This window comes from Megascapheus bottae, chromosome 2 (assembly GCF_031878675.1).
Source record: "Megascapheus bottae isolate mThoBot1 chromosome 2, mThoBot2.hap1, whole genome shotgun sequence".
Taxonomy (NCBI): domain Eukaryota; kingdom Metazoa; phylum Chordata; class Mammalia; order Rodentia; family Geomyidae; genus Megascapheus; species Megascapheus bottae.
This window is the reverse complement of record NC_143510.1, coordinates 3,028,980-3,050,387: the sequence shown is the minus strand read 5'-3', so window position 1 is coordinate 3,050,387 and position 21,408 is coordinate 3,028,980. Positions and strand designations below refer to the sequence as shown.

The 21,408-nt window shown below is 42.7% G+C and overlaps 1 pseudogene; it reads left to right on the top strand.

Moving 5' to 3' along the window:
* The first annotated feature begins 8,505 nt into the window (after positions 1-8,505).
* On the top strand, positions 8,506-11,262 carry LOC150066267 (golgin subfamily A member 2 pseudogene; annotated as a pseudogene).
* Positions 11,263-21,408: the final 10,146 nt, after the last annotated feature.

Below are 21,408 nucleotides of genomic sequence, written 5' to 3'. Positions count from 1 at the left end.
AAATAGCAGGAATGATTTCTCTGAATCTTTCCCAGAGTAACAATTTGTGTTTGGTGTTTTCATACCTTATGTCCATGTGGTGTAATTTAGACAGTGTTGGCCTTTCTCCCATTAGCTCCATTCATGATGAAGTCCCAAAGCCTAAGGAACAGTGCAAAGGATTGAAGCCCTTCATATAGCAGGCTGTGTGCATGTTTAGGGTACAACCAAATCAAGAATTCCTGGTGGTCTTGTGTACTTTAATCTGGTATAGTTAGACTCAAGGAACAAGGAAGAAATGAACTTACTAAAGCAGGCTGGCTGCATGATTCCGTTGTTTTTTCTTACTATTTTACCTCTGCAGACCATCCTGTGCAGATTACCACTTGACAGTTGCCAACTTTTCACTTGCTGACTTCTGAAATTCACTATCAGCGGTTAGACTCCATTGTTCTGTTTCCCATTATCCTTAGCAACTGCACATAATGTCATAATCCAATGATATTTGACAGTATTTATATATACGTTTGAGAAGCATTTTTAATGGGATTTGTATTTTTAAATTTAGTATGTAATAAAAAGATGTGTTTAAGTGAAAAATTATTATATATACATATATATACTGTTATCTGTTATAGAAGCCAGGAGTTCAGCCTAGCATGCACAAAGACCTAGGTTCAATACCTAGGTACCACATAAATAGAAAAGGCTGGAAGTCCTCCTCTTTAATATAGTACTAAAATTCGTATCCAGAGCAATAAGGAAAGGAAGGATCATAAAGAGGACCCAAATAGGGAAAGAGGAATCGAAAGTTTGGCAAAGTAGCAGGGTATAAAATTAACCCTCAACAGGAGTTTGCCTAGTGGTAGACTGCTTGCCTAGCATGCACAAAGACCAAGGTGTGATTCCTCAGTACAACATACATAGAAAAAAGCCAGAAGTGATGCTGTGGCTCTAGTGGTAGAGCTATAGCCTGCAGAAATCCAAGAATAGTGCTTAGTCCCTGAGTTCGAGACTCAGGACTGGCAAAAAAATCAACTGCTTTCATGTATGCCAACAACTAGAAGAGTGAAGCAGAAATCAAGAAGGCAATTTCTCTTGCAAGAACCTCAAAGAAAATAAAGTACTTAGGAATTAATTAAGAAAGTATGGGACCTTTATGATAAAAACTTTAAAAATTGAAAAAGAAAATTAAAGCAGAACTGAGGAATTGGAGAAAAAAGAGGAAATTGAGGGGTAAGTTTAATCTCAGTAGACACAAGTGAAAAAAGACTATACGATAAGTGTGAAATTAAGTTAGTTGTACTGTTAGATAATACCCAGACTTTGTCAGAAACCACACAGACATAACAGGTACAAAGAACAAAGGAAAGTTAATTGCCAGCCAAAGGACCCAGCAAGACCCCTTCTCACACACTCCTGAGAAGAAGCGCTATTGTCTGTGGTAACCTATATACCCTGTGGGGTTTAGGGGGCAGAGAGAAGGTGGAGATCCTGGAGTGGAAGTGAGGACTAGGGGCTTCATCATTGGTGGACTAGGATTTAAGGCTGCTGTCCAAATGTTAGGCAGGGGGCTCAGCAGATGCTCAACCTGAAGGTCACTGTAGGGGATCCTGTAGCCTTACATGGTTTATACCCTCCCAGAGGAGTGTCATCCCAAAGTTTAGGGGTGTGAGCCAGCTATTTACTGCCATAATCACAGGACATGGTGTTGCTTGTGCCTGGCCCACTAAGCTTATAGGGGAAAAAGCAGGGAGAAGAGGCCTTGAGCCACCACTGATTATTTCCAGCTTTCACCAAATGGACCTGGGAAGGGTTATGCTAAGCTACAAGCTAAGCTGTGGGATAGGAGGTCCCTGGGTCTACACTATCAATATTTTGGGGGGGGGGGCTTTTTATTTTTTTTTGGCCCCCTTCTCTTTCTGGCCCCGCTCACTCCGGCCCCGCTCGCTCCGGCCTCGCTGGCTCTGGCTTGGCTCGCTCTCTCACGCTCCGGCCCTGCTCGCTCCGGCCCCGCTCGCTCAGGCCACCACTCGGTTGGGCTCCGCTTGCTTGCTTTCGCTCTCTGTCGCTTGTTGCAGTCTCGTCTCTGCCACTTCCGGCTTGGTTGTGTCTCGTCTCTGCCACTTCCGGCTTGGTTGTGTATGTGGGATACCGAGGAATCGAACCCGGGTCTTTGTGTATGCTAGGCAAGCACTTTAACCGCTAGGCCAAACTCCCGGTGCCCTACACTATCAATATTTTTAAGATATTTGTTTTAGGAAAAATCAAGTAGGTACAAAGAAATATATCTGTAAATGTGAAACTTTAACAATAAATTCATTGTAAAAAGTATCGAGGATGGCAGGAAAGAAATTTTACCATTCACAGCTCGTGCTCTATACCACTTGAGTCACAGGGCCATTCACAGTTTTCTGGTGGTTAATCATTGATAGTGTTGTAAGGAAAGTTAGTTGTGAGAAGCAGAGAAACCATCACTTCAAAGGCCAAATTATGAGTCTTTTTTTTTTCAGCAGTCCCAGGGCTTGAACTCAGGGCCTGAACACTGTCCTTGGGCTTTCTCAAGGCTAAAGGCCTTTTGCTTGAGCTAAAGCACCACTTCTAGCTTTTTCTATGTATGTGGTTCCTAGGAGTGGAACCCGGATCTTTGTGCATGGTAGTCAATCACTCTATCACTAGAGAGCTGGAGGACTACTATGTTTTTTTCATTGTACATTTTTAGCTCCTTTATTTTATTTTATTTTATTTCTGGGTCCTCTATTCTGTTCCATTGGTCTTCAGCTCTATTTTTGAGCCAATACCCGGCTGTTTTTGTTATGATGGCTGCATAGTAGAACTTAATTTCTTTCTTTGGACCTCTACAGTTTTCACTGAGTAGATCCTATACATAATTAACAAGGTTAATTCCTAGATATTTTACTCTTTCTGAGAATATTGCTCATGGGCTTCTTTTCTTGGCATCTTCCTGGTAGTATCCCTGATCTTATTGATTTGAGTCTCCTTTATTCATTAATCTTGCAAGAGTCCTGCCACTTTTATTAATTATTTCAAAATACCAGCTTTTAAAATTTTTTTGTATATAATCTTTTCTTTAATTTCTTGCTGGGCATGGTTACTCACGTCTGTAATCATTAGGTACTCAGGAGGCTGAGATCTGTGGATTGAGGTTCAAAGCCAGCCCAGGTACTACAAACCTGTGAGACTTTGATCTCCAATTAATCACCAGAAAACCAGAAGTGGTGATGTGGCTCAATGGTTAGGGTGGAAGCCTTGAGCTGAAGATCTCAGGGATAACGCCCAGGCCCACGGGTTTAATCCCATGACAGAAAAAAATAATTTTTTCTTGATTTCTGCCCTCATCTTTGTTATCGCTCTCCATCTAGTAGCTTTGATTTTAATTTTTTCTTGTTTTTCTAGCTGTTCTAATTGGATTATGAAATTATTTGCTTGGTCTACTTGTGTTTTCCTTATATGTGTCCTTACAACTATGAACTTTCCCCTCAGCACTGCTTTTACTATATCCCAGAGATTCAATTGGGATATATTTTCATTTTCATTGACGTGTAAGAATGTTCTAAGACCTTTAATATGTTTTGTGACCGAGCTGTTATTTAGTAGTGTGTTGTTCAACCTCCATGTTTTGAGTAATTCCTGCAGTATGCTTTTTTGATAAGAACTGTGGTTGATTCCACTATGATATGATAGGATGCAAGGGATTATGTCAATCCTCTTGTATTTGCTTAGATTCTCTGTGTGACCTATATGATTTATTTTGGAGAATGACCCATGTGCTACTGAGAATAATGTACTGACTTGTTATTGGGTGGAAGACTCTGCATTATCTGTTAAGTCCATTTGGGTTATGGTGTCATTTAGTTCAGAGGCTGCTTTGCGTATCCTCTGTTTAGGTGACCTGTCCATTGGTGAAAGTGGGGTATTGAAGCTTACCATTACTATTGTGTTTGTGTCTGTCTTGTTCTGTAAGTCTGAGAGTGATTGTTTAATGTATTTAGGTCCTCCATTGTTTGCTGCATATTACTTGATGACTGTGATTTCCTCTTCATGGATTGTTCCTTTTATTGTCATGTAATTACCTTTTTCATCTTTTTCATTTTAGTGAGTTTATTTTATCAGATTCCACTACACTATGTCTACTCCTGCCTTTTTTTTTTTGCCTGTCCCTGACTTGAGTTCAGAGTGTGAACACTGTCCTTGGATCTTCTCAAGGCTAGAGTTCTACCCCTTGAGCCAGAGCAGCACTTCTGGCTTCTATCTTTGACTGTGAGATGGATCTCTTGGAGCCAACAAATGGATGAAATGCTTTTTCTGATGCAATCTGCAGTTCTTTTTTCTTTTGATTGGAGAGGTGAGTCTGTTAATGTTTAGAGTTATAGAGAGCTGTGTAATGTTTCCTGCCATTTTCTTTCTTTCCTGTGTTTTGCTTCTTTCCTTTTCCTGTTCTTACTAAATTGATCTTCTAGTGACTTCTATCTGATGTGGTTCCCTGATTTTAATTATTTTCTTCAGATTGTATTTCTCTTTCCAGTATTTTTTTTTGTAGTTCTGTCTTAGTGCCCATGAATTTCTGTAATCTGTGTTCATCATGAAAGGTTTTAGTCTCACCATCAAATGTAAATGCTAGGTTCTCTGAGTAAATGAGTTTGGGTTGGCAGTTGTTCATCTTCTTAGCTTGAATGGTCCCTTTCTCGACTGTCCTCACATTGAGAGTTTGTATGGAAAGGTACCCAGTGATTCTGAATCTTTTTTTCATTTTATATAGCTCCTTCTTTAATTTTGAAGCATTTAAAATCAGTTCCTTGCTACTCTGGTCTAGTGATTTTACTATGATGTATCTAAAAGTGTTTCTTCTAGGATCCTGTGTACTAGGTTTTCTCTATGCTTCTGCTATGAGGGTGAGATTTTCTCTCTTAACACTGGGGAAGTTTTCTGTAATAATCTTTAATGAATGAATGTTGCATCTCTCTATTATGGTACTCCTCCCACACACTGATTCCTGTCATACGTGCATTTGATTCTAGGCTTTGTCTGCCAATTCTTGGACCTCACTTTGATAATTTCTGAGTGGTGTTTTTTTTTTACTATATGACTTTCTGCTTCACCTCCTCTGATTTATCTTTTAATCCTGATATTCTGTTTTCCATCTCACTTATTCTGTTTCTTATTCTTTCCATTGTGGCTTGCACTGAGGAAATTGACATGTTTATGGTTCTTATATGGTCCTCAGAGTGTTAATTTGATCTTTTAACAATTCATCTACTGTGTATTTTTCTCTACATCTTTTTAAGTCTTGGATTTCCATTGTAATCTTTTTTTGTGCTCTCTCCTTTTATTTCTTTGGTCATTGCTGTTCTCATATCTCTAATGGTTCTTTTGTCTTCCATTACCTCTTCACTCCCACTGGACTTCTCTTCTGAATTGATGTTGGCTTTTGGGTTTGGTTGCAGTCTTGACTGTCCATAGATCTTGTAATCTTTCTTGATGATCTACCTATTTAGGTTCAGGAAATGTAAGGACTGGGGCCCAAGCTCTGCCTATTGGTGTCCAACAGGTTGCAGCCTTTCCTTGACCTAGGCTTGTGCCTGCTGGGTGGCCTAACCCTATGCTAATGTGCTTTGTCACTTGACAGCTCCTGGTAGTGGGGGAGCTCTTCCAGCAGCTGGAGAAGGCACACTATTCCCAGCTCCAGTTAAGGGCCAGAAGCCTAGACAGCTTGAGTTTCCACTTGTGATGCACTTGATGGTATATCCCAGTGGGTAGAGGATACTCCTCCAGTTGCCAGAGCTTGTGTGTGATTCATGGCTTCACCTGGACCTGTGGGTCAGGCTGTTTGAATTCCCAACCACAGCCAGTTGGCTTGGGAGTTTCCAGTGTGTGGGGCATGCTCCATCGGCCTGGTTCCATGGAGACTGCTGGAGCTTGCTGGAGTTTCCTGGTATCAGTAGGACCAGTGGCCGAGGTGCTTAGAATTCCCACCATGAGCAAGTTGGCTTGGGAAGTGCCAGTGGGTGGTATGCTCCTATACTGGGCTGCTGTGGTGCACTAGTGTTTTGCAGTTTCAGTAGGGTTGGTGGCCCAGGTGGTTTGAAATCCCATGTAGAGGAGAGCTGGTTTTGGAGCTGTCAGCAGGTGTGGCATGCTCCACTGGCTGCTTGGGCACACAGACCTTTACGGGGTGGAACTCTGCAAGGGCATGGGTTCTAGTCCATGCTTTCTCTCCTGGTAGCCCATACTGTGGGGAATATTGGGTCCTGTGGCCTTCCAGGCCAGCAGCTCAGGTATGGGGTGTGAGGTAGCATTCTGTCTTCTTTGGCCTAAACAAATGTGCTGTTCCTTCTGGGGTGGGAGTGGGAAGGGCCCAGGTCAAGCTCTTTACCTCACTGCCAGCTTTTTTTCCTGTGGGTGTTGGGGGAGGTTCTGCAGCCTGGTACTCACTGTTTCTGGGCCTCGTTAATGGCTGTCCAGTGATGCTGTGGCAGATTTCTGTACCTATGCTCTGGAGTTTCCTGATTGCCAGGCTGACGCCATACTGTGTTGTGCTGATTGTGGACTGAGCAGTGTGGAAGTGGGAATTCTCCAGGTCTGGTTTCAGGGTTCCTATGGTCCCTGTCTCTGTCTGTGCTGTCCAGGTCTGGCATGGTGAGAATTTCCTGTGTTTGGGTTCTGTGGTCCACTTATGTTTCCAAAGTCCAAGGTGACAGCAGGCTGCTTTCACAGCTTAGCAGTGGTGACCGAGGGCAGATGGAGGGGGTATTTGCAATTCACTCTTTGGATGTGCAGATTCTGAGGGTTTGTTTTTTTTTTCTCTTGTCCATCATTCCTTTGATTTTCTGCTTGCTAGGATTTTATTGTTGTCTATTTCTTAGGAGAAATGCATGTTGGAACCCCAAGTCTTTTTGCTTGGAGAACGCAGAGGATTTCCCTACTTTTCCAGCACCATCTTGAATATGCAGCCTGATTTTGAAGAGAACATTTTGTTTTTTCTTCTCCTGAAGACTGAGTTCACATAGAATACGTTTACATCCTAATGAAAATTTTTCTACATGCAAAAATTACAAGCACTTGCTCTGTGTCCCAAAATCCAAACTTTACATACAAGGAATCTCAGAGAATCTTTCTAAAATGCATACAACTGTAAAATAGCATTGCAATCAAATTACTTCACAGATTAACATTTTTAGGTAACTTGTTCAATCGAATTACCTCTGACTGATGGAGAGATTTTTTTTTTATTGGGCATGGGACTTGAACTCTGGAACTGGGTGTTGTCCCTGAGCTTTTTAGATAAAGGTTACCAACCTACCCCTGGAGTCATAGCACCACTTCCAGTTTTCTGGCCATTAACTGGGGACAGGAGTCTCACGGACTTTAATGTCTGGGCTGGCTTTGTACCGCAACCCTCAGATATTAGGCTACTGAGTAGCTAGGATTACAGGTGTTGTGCCCAGATTTCGGGGTCCCTAAAGACCACCAAAGATCCGAATCCGATGTAAGAGCACGAGATTCTTTATTGCAAGCTCGGAACGTGGACTCACAGCCAACACCGACACAGCAGGTATGAGTTGAGAGAGTACCGACTTCCTGTTGTACAATGTTTTTATAGGGTTAGCTCAAAGGGTTGATGTATTATGAATTGATTGGCTAGTGTTAGAGGATACGTGTGCAGATCATGCTTAGGGGATACATGGCAAGCTCTCATGCAGCTGGAGGACAGCTGACAGGATATCTCAATGGTTATTTTATCTTAGGGCCTCAAATCACTAGAGTAGTCTGTAATTTATTACTTTCTTTGAAACTCCTACCTCTGCTGGTTTAGAATCAGTTCAGAGTGACCTTGTGGTGGGGCCAGCTTAATAATAACTTTTTACTGAAGTTCATCTTCAAAATTAATTTAGGCTTTCCAGTGTGAGCCACTGTATCTGGCCTTGATGAAGAGATTTTTTTTAAGACATAGATATTTGGCAGTAAATTGTGAAATGCAAGAAGGTATGTACAGTGATGGACAGTTCTGTCTGCATTCTTTATTCTCCATTTGAATTCTGAGATCCCATCCCCTGAACTTTGGTCATGAGAATCTGCAGCACAAGATGGTCTAGGACAGAGGTCTGAAACTGACATCCCAGGATCCTAAGTGACTGGAACTATGTGATGGAGGTCATGGCCATTAACAGACCCCAGTAGAGCTGTGCAGGCTGCCAGGTAGAGGTGGTCCCTAACTGACTCCATGTGGGAGGGACTGCCTAGGAGAGGTTCAGGTGCAACTGTCAGTGGGCCTTTAGCATTCTGCCTGCATCACAAAATTCTGGCCACACCTCCAATTTTTCATGTTGCTCTGACCAATGGGATACAAGAATTGAGGCCCCGCCCACATTCCATGCTGCCCAGGAGTTGAGGGATGTACAGGTGGTGAGTGGTGAGTGAGCGAATCGAGGTGACATTGCAGATAGCGTTGGAGGTAGACAGAGTTATTGGTGATTGTGAGAAGTGAGTGGAGTTTAGAGCCTGAGAATGTGGCCGCCCCACCTTCGCCGTCCCAGTGCTGGGATGTCTGAGCAGAGGAGAAGAAAAAAGGTAGCTGCAGGAAGGAAAATACTGCAGAGAAATCATCCTGATAGACCTGCAGCATCCAAGAACAAGAAGAACACTAGAGAGAACTAGAGAACACTAGAGAACACTATAGGTAAACCCAAGACAAACACCTCTGGGGACTGTCCTGTACTCAAGGGGGCAGCCCAAGACCACACATCCCCTGAGCCTCCCCCTCCAATGGACACTGTCACAGCTGCCAGGGGCAAGGGGGTCACAGGTCATAGTCACACCGAGGACCTAGAAAGGCAATGCCAGCACCTGATGCTTTCCCTGGACTCCAGCACCACACACATCCATCAGCTGTATAGAGACATCCAACAACTGAACCAGGAGAAGGAAGCCCTGCAAGATCAACAGAGGGAGGAGAACCAGAAGATGGCCTGTGTGCAGGAAGCCCTGAGAGCAGAGCTGGAGCAGCACAAGCTATGCATACAGATGCTGAGCTCAGAGAAATGGGATTTGCAGTCTGCCCTGGCCCACATGCAGCAGGTGACCAGTGAAAGAGCACTGGAGCAGGAGAGTCTCACCAGCCACCTGCAGGCTGCAGAGCAGCGCGTGGCAGAGCTAGAGATGACCTCGTCTGCAGACTGCACCAAGCAGATGGAGGCCGAGCAGAACAACATAGAGCTCCTGAAAGCCCTGAACCGTGTGAAGCTGCAGCTCCAGGGGAAGGCAAGGCTCTGTGAAGACCTGGAGGACGAGAACACAGTGCTACAGGAGAGGCTGGAAGAGCTCCTGACCGAGAAGGCCACCATGAAGATCCAAGTGCACGAGGGCCAGCAGGCACTAGAGGAGCGGGCAGCATTGTAAAGTCAAGTCAACCACATGAGGGAGATGGTGAGAGCATTGCAGTTGGAGAGAGACACCTTTGCAGAGGACCTGAGGGTGGAGAGGTGCACGGGGCAGGAGAAGGTCCAGCAGCTGGCAGAACAGGTGAGCCAGCTGAGAGAGGAGAAGGAGCAGGGGCTGGGGCAGGTTGGGGAGCTGGAGAGCAGGCTGGTGGAGCTGAGAAAGCAGCTGTCAGAGCTGCAGCCCCCGCCGTCCCCCGCAGGCCCATGGGAGGCTGAGCAGCAGCTGCAAGCCCAGGCCCTGCAGTGGCAGCAGGAGCTCAAGACCGTGCAGGAGCAGCTTCACATGCAGGTGGAGGAGAACCAGAGCTTCAGTCTCCAGTACCTGGAGCAGCAGCAGCGGCTGTGGATCCTGGAGAAGAAGGCTGAGGAGTGGGATCAGCACGCTGAGGATGGGCGCAAGATCCTGGAGACGATGGAAAGGGAGCACGAGACCATGAGATGCACCCTGGTGCTCAACCGAGAGCTCAAGGAGCAGCTGGGCCAGCTGCAGGATGCCTTGCAGAGGCTGAGCGCTGAGAAGGGGGAGCTGGCCTGCCTCCTGCACTCAGAGCAGCAGGAGAAGACAACCCTGCAGGAGAAGCTGGCCAAGCTGGAGGAGAAGTTGAGAGAAGACCAAGAGATGGTTGGGTTGCAGAGCGAAGTGGCTGAGGAGCTGCAGGATCTGCGTGACAAGAACCTGGCCCAGATGCAGGAGCTCATAGCCACTCGGGAACAGCACAGGGCCTCCAGCCAGCAGCTGAGCTCCGAGAAGGAGGCCCTGCAGCAGCACCTGCTGAGGCAGACCCGCCTGCTGGAGCAGCTGCAGCAGGAGCAGGTGCAGAGCAAGATGCTGGCCCAGATGGAGAGGGACAAGTTCCAGGACACTCTGCAGTGCCTGGAAGCCACCAGACATGAGAATGCGCAGCTGCGGGCCCAGCTGAGCTCCCTGGCTTTTCCCAGGGAAGGAGGAGGCCTGCGCAGAGAAGAAGACAAGGGTGAGGAGGCGACTGCCCCCAATGGGACTGTGCCCGAGGACGTGGACAACCCCCAAAGCATGTGTGATTTTTATGAGGAAGCACTGTCCATTGCAGAGTGCAAGAAGGCGAGGCTCTGCAGGCAGCTGCAGGAGCAGCAGGCCCGCTGTGGTTGCCTGAGTCAGCTGGCAGCCCAGTGGCAGAGAAATCTGGAGGGCCAGGCCCTCTTCCCCAAGCGCTGGATCCATGGCTTGTTTGGGAAGAGGAAGGAGGAAGAGCAGGCGCCCAAGAAGCTGAAGATCTGCTTCCATGAAGACCTGGCTGCCCAGGTGGATGGCCAGAGTGCAATGGATGACCTCCAGCGTTGCTGCAGCCAGCTGGCACAGCACGTGAGCACCCTGGAAGAGACCATCGTTTCCTACAAAGAGCAGATGGGAGTCCTGGAGAAGCTGTGTCAGGAAAAAGATGAGTGTGTCAGCCAGCTGTCCCAGGAGAAGAGGAAGAAGAAGAAGGAGCTGCAGGAGCTGCTGCTGTGCCTTGCAGGGGAGGGCACAGAGTGCCAGGACAAGATGCTGGCAGCCTCCCCGGCCCCTGCTGCCCAGGCCCCCTCACACCTCTCGGGGCCCCTGAAGATGGAAGTCAGGAAGGTCCAGCAAGAGTTGGAAGTCGTGTGTCTTGAAGAAAACTTGGCACCTGTCCGTGGAGAGGCTGGGGCCCCTGGGCCCCTGGAGAACCCCTCTGCAGAGCCTCCTGTGCAGCTGCTGCCTGCTGTGCAAGCCCATGGAGACCCCTTGGGCTTGGGCCAAGAGTTCTGCCTCCCTTTCTTCTACAAGGCTGAAGCAAAGGATGTGTTTGACATAATCACCATCTAGATACTGCAAAAATAGATTGGGTATGAGAGTTTAATTTAATGGACTGGTCAGGAAACGGGGGTTAACCACAGGTCAGATAGAGCAGAGGCTGCTGGGAGGTGTCCATATCAAGGCAGGTCTTAAGACTTTATGGGTTCCAGGGAACAGGCCCAGGTCAGGGTTATTATAAGAGGTGAATCCTTTACAAAGGAAGCTGGGAGCAATGACCTTGCTTCATGTTAATATTGGATGACACTGATATTAATTAATTATTGGAATGGTTTATAATGTAATATCTTGACTTCATACCCTGATATTATCTATTTTTCAAAAAACCTATACATGACAGTATTATATACATGATTTTAATCATTTAATGTAATAAGTTGGTACATTTATTGTATAGTTAGGCACATTTTCATAATGTACTAAGCTATAAGAGCAATGGAAATAGTCTTGTTTGAATATTATAATGCCATGAGGAAGATATTGAGATGACCAAATAGTAAAAACTGTATGAGAGAGAGAGAGAGAGAGAGAGAGAGAGAGAGAGAGAGAGAGAGAGAGAGAGAGACAAAGTTCTTAATGGTACATATTTAGAAAACTGACAAACTATGAGTTTAAAAATTATAGACGTGATATAATTGAAAACACTTTCCAAATTGTTTACAGAATTATAATCCTAAATGAAAAATACAGAATTTTAGAAGTCTTATAGAAAAATATCTCACATGTCAGTGTTTTTAGTAAACCATACAGCAATATTTCTATATTATTTCTTGAATAAATAACATTTTCTCTTGCTTTTCTTTTTAATTTTCTGAGTTCAATACATTTACAATTACACATTATACCAACAACAATGTATTTTCTTGTTTGAATATTAAAATGCCACAATGGGTTTTTTGAGATGAGTAGCAAAAATTGTAGAAAAGGAAAAACGGTTCTTAACATTGAATATTTGTGAAAGATAAATACTATGAGTAGAAAATGAACTCTTATCAAATGGAGTAAAGAACTGTAATATGAAAAGAATATGGAATTATAAATGTTTAAAATGTTACATATCAACCTTTTTCAGTGAAACATACTGTAGTGATTCTCTTTTTTTTTTTTTGCCAGTCCTGTGCTTGAGCTTGAGCTCAGAGCTTGAGCACTGTCATTGGACTTTCTCAAGGCTAGAAGCTTTACCATTGAGCCTCAGCACCACTTCTGGTTTTTTTTTCTATGTATGTGGTACTGAGGAATTGAACTTGGGCCTTTGTGCATGCTAGGCAAGCCCTCTGCCACTAGGCCAAACTCCCAGCTCTGTAATGATTATTTCTTGAATAAAATATCTTCTCTAGTTTCTCCTGTTTTCATCTTCCTGATTTAAGGCACATAAAAATTGAAAGTTATTTCTGGAACCCCTTTGTCACGTACAGAGTCTGTTTTTGGACAATTCTGCTCTTTCCTGTTGCCTCTGACTCCAGAAATTATGTATGTATTTGTATATATTCATTAACAGGCTCCTGAAAGTGTTTGAATCAAGTTACAGTTAACATCAGAATGAAATTGATCAGGACTGTTTTTTCTAGCTCTTTGCAAGCTCTCAAATACAGTCAAAGTAGCCTGCTGAAGTTAAAATGGCCCCTCTCACCCTCTTTTTTGGTTCAGTGGAGCCCTAAGAATTAATTGCTGAATTCCTGTATTTTCCTGAGATGTGACTGAGACAAGAACTTTTGAAGAGTGCTGTTCAGTCCTATTTGAGCAGGTACTGGAATCTTGACCTCCCTGGGCCTTTTTGCCTCCACTTTGAGCTTTTTGCTATTTATTTGGAGAGAAGTGTCTGTTGGATTCGTTCACCATGGTTGGTTGTGATCTGACACCCTCAGGTCTCAACTTGCTGAGTAGCAGACTTACAAGTATGAGCTTCTGGCTCCTGACAGTGGAAAATAAATATTGTTAGAAGCAGCAGATGATGCCGGGCACAGCTTGTAGGACAAGGTTCAAAGCCAGCCTGGGCACAAAAGGACCTGAGGCCCTTATCTCCAATTAACCTCTAGAAAACGGGAAGTGGGGCTTGGTTCAAGGGTAGGACTGTAGCCTTGAGCTGAAGTGCTCAGGGACATCACCCAGGCAGAGATGCAAGAGGGAGCAAAAGAGAAGATACATAATACATCATCTATGGTTACTTCACAATTTAAAATCATTTTAACCAAATGTCTTTTACTTTTAACCTTAGTAAATCAGGAGGCTAGAACCTGAAGATTGGGTGTGAAAGCAAGCATAGGCAGAAAAGTCCTCGGGCTATATATTTCCAACTAGCCACCAAAAAATATTAACTAGAGCTGTAGCTCAAGTGGTAAAATGATAGGCTTGAGTTTAAAGGGAAAAAAAAAACTAGAACATTGGTGAGGCCTGAGTTCAAGTCCCATGAGAAGCACACATCCATAAAAAAATCATTTAAAAAGTATTTTCACATGGGCAGGGAGTATAACCTAGTGTTAGCATGCTTGCCTAGCATGCATGAAGCGCTGGCTTTGATTCCTCAGTACCACATACACAAAAAAAGCTGGAAGTCACACTGTGACTCAAGTGACATACACTAGCCTTGAGCAAAACTTGTCCAAAGACTGTGCACAGGCCTGGAATTCAAGACCCAGAACTGGCAAAATAAGTAAAGATATAAAGATAGATAGATAGATAGATAGATAGATAGATAGATAGATAGATAGATAGATATTGTTTACATATATGCAATACATATATGCCACTAAAGCTGGGCCACGGTGGCTCATACCTGAAATCCTAGCTACTCAGGAGGCTGAGGTCTGAGGATTTCTGTTCAAAGTCAGCCCAGGCAGGAAAGTCTATGAGACTCTTATTTCCAATTAACTACCAGAAAAACAGAAGAGTTGCTGTAGCTCAAATTGGTAGCGTACTGGCCTTGAGCTGAAGAGCTCAGGGTCAGTGTCCTGGCCCAGAGGTAAGGCCCTACAACTGATCAAAAAAAATGTTTCTACTGAGCGAATACAATGCAGAAGCTCAACTAACTCAAGCATTGTTCAGGTGGTTTTAGGATTTTCAGCACAGATGGAGTTTGTCTAGTGTTGCATTCTTTTTTGGTGGTTCTTTCAGTATGATTTGAACATTTCATCTTAAGTGGCTAAAGAAAGAGCTTAGGTCTAAATAAGACTGCCACCAGTAGAAAGTTTTAAGACCCAACTTAGTGTAAGCACCAGCTTGGAATGCCACAGGGACACACAGTCACATCGAAGGAAGAAAAGATTGTCAGCCACAGCTAACAGGATAGCTTTCTTGAGATAGAGACTAGCAACACTCTCTCTGGCATGGAGGACAGTTATATATACCATGGAGACTGAAGGCAAGAGAAGGGGACTGGAGCAGGAAATCTTTCTAGTCGCAGCTGGACACTGAAGGAGCAGACAGCCAGGGCAGGACATTCTATTGTCGAAGTGTAGCCAGGAAAAACATTCTATATCTTGAACGTAGCTGGGACAATACATATTTCCCAGCTAGACATTAGACAGTGTGTGACCAGGATGGGCACCCAAATTAAGGCAGCAACATGTTGCTGATGCAGTTGGGGCTGGGGGTACATGCAGTTTCTGTGGGAATGGGCAACTGGGGCTGGTAGTGGCTGGTGGATGATCCAAGATGAAGGCTGTCAACACAGAATGGGGGTGAATATGCCAAGAGTTTGGAAAGAATATTGTCTCAGAAAACTTGATAACACTTGCGTCCATGCAGAAATAGCCATTCCTTTCAATAGTCCTTTCAGTAAGTAGAAAAAACAAAGTGCCATGTTTAATATAGAATTCGAATGCAACATTTCTTTCATGAGATGTAAGAGAAGTAAAAAGCTTTAGATCAACTGTACACCAAAAGGGTAAAAGTACAATGCCCTTCAGCTGCTACAGGATGAGATGCAGATCGAATCATTATTTTCCCCGGTGGGTTTCTGACAATGCACTGTGATCATGATTAGAGAGGAGAGTGTCTTACCCGTGAGGAGGTGGTGAGCTTGACCTTCCTTGTTTTGCCTCTGAGGAAATAAAACCTGAAGGATTCCCTGTAAACCAGGATCTTACAATGGAGTCTCGGAAAAGTGAGCTAAGAACCCACAACTGTAATTCTGTTGTTTCTATATTTTGCTGCTTTTCTAGAAATTACTAACAGGTTTTTCTAAAAATGCATTTTTGGGGGTTCTGGGGATAGAACTTGGGACCTGGGCGCTGTATTCAAGCTCCTTTGCTTAAGGCTAGTGCTCTACCGGTTGGAGCCCCAGGGCCACTTCCAATTTTTGAGTGGTTGGTTGAAGATAAGAGTCTCCTGGGGATCTTTGAACCTCGATCTCAGCCTCTTGAGCAGCTAAAATTACAGGTATCTGCCACCTCACCCTTTTTAAGACAGCATTTTAATGGCCTATGAGTATTTCTATCCTTCTTACATGGCTTTCATTTGGCCGTCCCGGGGTTTAAACTTCAGCACCTGGAACTCACTTGACAGCTCAGCTGGCACACCAAGGAGGAAGAGGAGAGAATAGGGCTGGGCAGGCTGGCAGGTGAGTAGACTGAACTTGTAGAATGATGATGTGTATTTTAAGAACACTGGTTTTAGTCACCAAAACCTTAGGAAAACCCTTAAACCACCCATTTTCTTTACAGATGAAATAAAGCAGGGTGGAGAAAGGAACTGGTAAGTCCAGCTAGATCCACTCATGGAAAGTTTTTACTTTTTTTTGTTGGGTCAATCCTAGGGCTTTCATTCAGGGCCTGAGCACTGTCCCTTAAATGACACCATAGCCCAGCTGGGCTTAACAGATATAAACAGAGTTTTCCACCCAACACGAAAACCTTATGCATTTTTCTCAGCAGCACATGGAACATACTCAAAACTAGTTCATATAATAATTCATAGAGAAAACTTAAGCAGATACAAGAGGACTGATATAATTCCAGGCATTCAATCTGATCACAGTGGAATCAGATTAGTTCTGAACAACATAGTAAAAGGTATAAAACATTCAAACATTTGGAAGCTGAACAACACACTTCTCAATAACTCCTGGGTTACAGAACAAATCAAAGATGATATTCAAAACTTTCTTGAATGTATTGACAAGATACATCACAAAGGAACTTATGGGACACGGCAAAGGCAGTTCTTAAGGGGACAATTTATTGCACTAGGAACCCATATTAAAAAGAAGGGCATGTAAATAACCTAAAGAAGAAATTGAAGCACCTAGAGGACTAAGAAAAAGTTAATTCTCAAACAACTAAAAGGAAAAAAATAACAAAAAAATCAGAAATATCAGAGAATGAAATAAAATCTACTACATAAAAATGAATAAATCAAAAAGTTGGTTCTTTGAAAGAGTCAACAAAATTAACAGACCCCTGACAATATTAATCAACAAAAAGGAGAAAGGAAACTCAAACAACATTACAGACCCTACAGGAACAATCATGACAGAGATCCAAGAAATTCAGTCCATAAGTAATACCAGGGCGTATATTCAAAGAATCAGGAAATCTAGCAGAAATGGATGGTTTCTTAAATAAATATAAGCTAGACACATTGAACCAGGAATAGGTAAGCAAATTGAGCACACCAATTTCATACAATGACATACCAGAAGCAATCAGGGAAATGCTAACCAAAAAGAGTCCAGGTCAAGATGGTTTCACTGCGGAATTCTACAAGATGTTTAAAGATGAAGTAATACCTCTACTCCTGAAAATCTTCTGAGAAATAGAAGCAGAAGGAGCAACACCCAACTCATTTTATGAAGCTAATATTACACTCATCCCCAAACCAGGGACAGACCCAACAAAAAAAAGAACTACAGACCTATCTCTCTAATGAACACAGACCCAAAACTCCTCAATTAAATACTAGTCAACAGAATCCAGAAACAAATTTTAAAAATTATACACTATGATCAAGTAGGCTTCATCCCACGGATGCAAGGCTGGTTTAACATTCACAAATCAATTAATGTAATATCATATCAATAGAGCTAAGGATAAGAATCATATGATAATTTCGCTGGAGGCATTTGACAAAATACCACATTCATTCATGTTGAAAGCACTAGAAAAAATAGGAATGAGAGGTACATTTTTAAAAACAACTAAAGCCATATATGGAAAACGTACAACCAGTTTATACTAAATGAAGAAAGACTGGAACAATTTACCTTAAAATCAGGAACTAGACAGGGATGCCCACTCTCTCCACTTTTCTTCAGTATAATGCTGGAACCCTTATCCAGAGCAACAAGGCAAGAGAAGGACATCAAAGGGATCCACTTAGGGAAAGAAGAAATTAAACTTTCCCTATTCACAGATGACATGATCCTCTACTGAGTGACCCAATAAGCTCCACTCCCAAACTCTTAGAAATAATAAACCACTTTAGCAAAGTGGCAGAACACAAAATAAACCTTCAAAAGTCAGTAGCCTTCTTGTACGGCAACAATACACAAACAGAAGAAGAACTCAAGTAAATGATCCCATTTGTAATAGCCCCCAAAAGAATAAGATACTTAGGAATTAACCAAAGATGTAAAGAAATTATTTAATGAAAACTATAAAAGCCTAACGAAAGAAATTAAAGAGGACACTAGGAAATGGAAAGATATCCCATGCTCATGGATAGAGAGAACCAATATACTGAAAATCGTCATACTACCAAAATTGATATACAAATTCAATGCAATCCCCATCAAAATCCCAAAGACATTCTTTATGGAAATAGAAGATACAATCCAAAGGTTCCTATGGAACAAGAAAAGACCTAAAATAGCCAAAACAATTCTAGGCAAAAAGAGCAATGCAGGTAGTATTACAATACCAGACTTCAAACTCTACTATAGAGCCATAATAACAAAAACAGCATGGTATTGGCACAAAAATAGACCAGAAGATCAATGGAACAGAATAGAAGATCCAGAAATAGAACCCCATCCCTACAGTCAACTTGTATTTGACAAAGAAGCCAAAGATATACAGTGAAACAAACACACCCTATTCAATTATTGGTGCTGGCAAAACTGGGCAGCCACATGCAGAAAACTAAAAATTGACCCTAGCCTTTCATCATTCATGAGCATTAACTCAAAATAGATCAAACATCTCAGTGTCAGACTAGAAACTTCGAAACTGCTACATGATACAATTGGAGAGACACTGGAACTCAGGCACAGGCAAATCCCAGGGTCACAACAGATTAGAGAGAGACTTGGTAAATGGGATGACCTAACAATAAATGTTTCTGCATAGATAAAAGCATACCTACTAAAGTAGAAAGACAGCCAATCAACTGAGTAAAGAAATTTACCAATAATACATCAAACAAATGCTTAATATCCAGTATCTATAGGGAACTCAAAAAACTAATCCCCCCCATACCCATCAAACCAATCACTAAATAGCCAAAGGAACTAAAGAGAGACTTATCAAAAGAAGCGGTTAAAATGGCAGAAAAGCATATACAAAATGCTCATCATTCATGGTCGTAAAGGAAATGCAAATAAAAACAACGCTAAGATACCACCTTACCCCAACAAGAATGGCCAAGATTTTGAACTCAATGAAAGATGTTGGCAGGATTGTGGAGAAAAAGGAACCCTACTGCATTGCTGGTGGGTCTGTAAGCAAGTTCAACCACTCTGGAAAACAGTGTGGAGGTTTCTTAAAGAGCAGAAAATAAACCTTTGCTACTATCCCGCCATACCACTCTTGGGCATCTATCCTGAACATCATAATCCAGGATATGATAAGGACACCTGCTCGAAAGAAATGTGATATATATATATATATATATGTATGTGTGTGTATGTATGTATATATATATATATATACACATGCACATACACACACACAATGTAATTCTACATAGCCCACAGGCAAGATAAAATAATGGCATTCGCAGGGAAGTGGATGAATCTAGATCGAATCATGTTGAGTGAGACAAGTCAAGGCCAAAGGAACAAAAGGCGCATGGTATCCTTAATATGTGGCTATTAGATCCAAATAATACAAGAGCAAGGACTCACTATTTGCATACTCAACGCTATGGACATTGTATTGGAAATATAAACACAACTACATAGACAAAAATTTATGACTCTATAGATATAATGTTTGCTTACATAGATGAATATGTATCTATGACATGCAAACTCTCAGCCTAATTTCAATTATATTCTAAAATCTAAGTGTCAGTGATTGTATACAGGGATTCCCTTATTTAATACTTGTTTGTTAAATATGTCATTTGAAATATGATGTAAAATCATTGTTAATAAATTCTTTAATAATAAAAAAAGCTCAGGGAAAAAATAAAACAACAACAATAACAAAACCAAAAAGCTCAGGGACAGCATCCAGGCCCTAAGTTCAAGACCAAACATCTACACACAGACACACAGAAACACAGACACACACACAGACACAGACAGACAGACACACACACACACACACACACACTAAACCTGGAGCCTCACAGATATTCCACAAATCCTCCACCACTAATTCTCCAACATCCCACACACAGAAAATCTTTACTAATCTAGTAGTCTCTGTTTGGTTGTACACAGGAGGAATGTTAGAACTAGTTACTGTGATCAATGTGAAATAAAACAAAGTTAAAACTGAGAGATATATAAAATCATGCCTATTGGTAGTGTGGGCCCAGTGGCCCTTCCATCTTAGCTTAGGACTGCTCTCTCCCTAGACAGCACCACCAACCCTCCCTCACCTGAGACAGTGCGTTCATACTGAGCTACGACCATAGAAGTCATCCTCATGGGTCATACAAGTCACCTGGGATGTCATTCCTTGGGTCAGCTGTCACCCTATCAAAATCTCCTACCAAAATCTCCTAAACCCCACAGGTTATGAAAGGTCACCCTACAAAACAGCTGGCACCTTCTTCTCTCTTGAGAGGGGGTATTGTCTGGCCTCTTTGCTGGCAACAGACCCTTTCTTGTTCTTTCACCTGGATGTCCACATGGTTTATCTGGCAAAGTTCTCATATTTATAACACCTGCAACATCCTAATAATAATTAGAATGTACAGCCCAGTGGCATGTCTTCCATTCTAGCAGTTTAAGAGACACAGATCAGAAGTATTGAGTTTCAAAGATAACTGGGACAAACATAGTTCACAGGCTGGGTGCTGGTGGCTCATGCCTGTAATCCTAGCTACTCAGGAGGCTGAGGTCTGAGGATCCTAATTCAAAGCCAGCCCGGGAACAAAAGTCCGTGAGACTCTTATCTCCAATTACCCACCAGAAAACCAGAAGTGGTGCTGTGGTAGAGTGCTGGCCTTGAGCTGAAGAACTCAGGGACAGTACCCAGGCCCACAGTTTAAGCCCCACAACTGACATAATAATAATAATTATTATTAATAATAATAATAATTCACAAAAGCCCATAAAATCTAGTAAAACAGTACAAAAATAGGCTCTGAATGCTCCAAAATTTCTTTACAGAAATTTTCTTTACAGAAGACTCTTCATTTACAGCTGAAACAGTTCACCTTCTCTGCCATTTACTTTTCAAGTTACAAGTGTTTTCAAACTTACTTGAACACAATGATAGTAGCAAATACTCCTACAGGGGGATAGTTTTGTCCTATACATGTACTAAGCCACTAACTTTGCACATCAACCCTTTGGAGCACATATAGCAATTCTCCTTTTGCTGGTGAGGCCATGTGACCCAAGGCTGCAAGGTGACCAATGGCTGGTTGCAATCAGGCTGGGTTCTTCACCCACTCCTCACACCAATACCGAGCAAAGTGAACATAGCCTTCTAACCAATAACCCAGATACATGTTAGTATGTAGCATGATTTTTTTTGCCAGTCCTGGGGCTTGAACTCAGGGCCTGAGCACTGCTGGCTTTCTCAAGGCTGGAGGTCTACCACTTGAACCACTTGAGCCACAGGGCCACTTTCCCCTTTTTCTAGGTATGTGGTACCGAGGAATCCAACTCAGGTCTTTGTGCATGCTAGGCAAGCACTCTACCACTAGGCCAAACTCTGGCCCCCGGCATGCTTTTTCCACATCCCTTGTACAGTTTACATTTTGAAAATGCCATAACAAATCACATGAAATGATTAATATGTATACAAAAAGGCAATGCAAAAA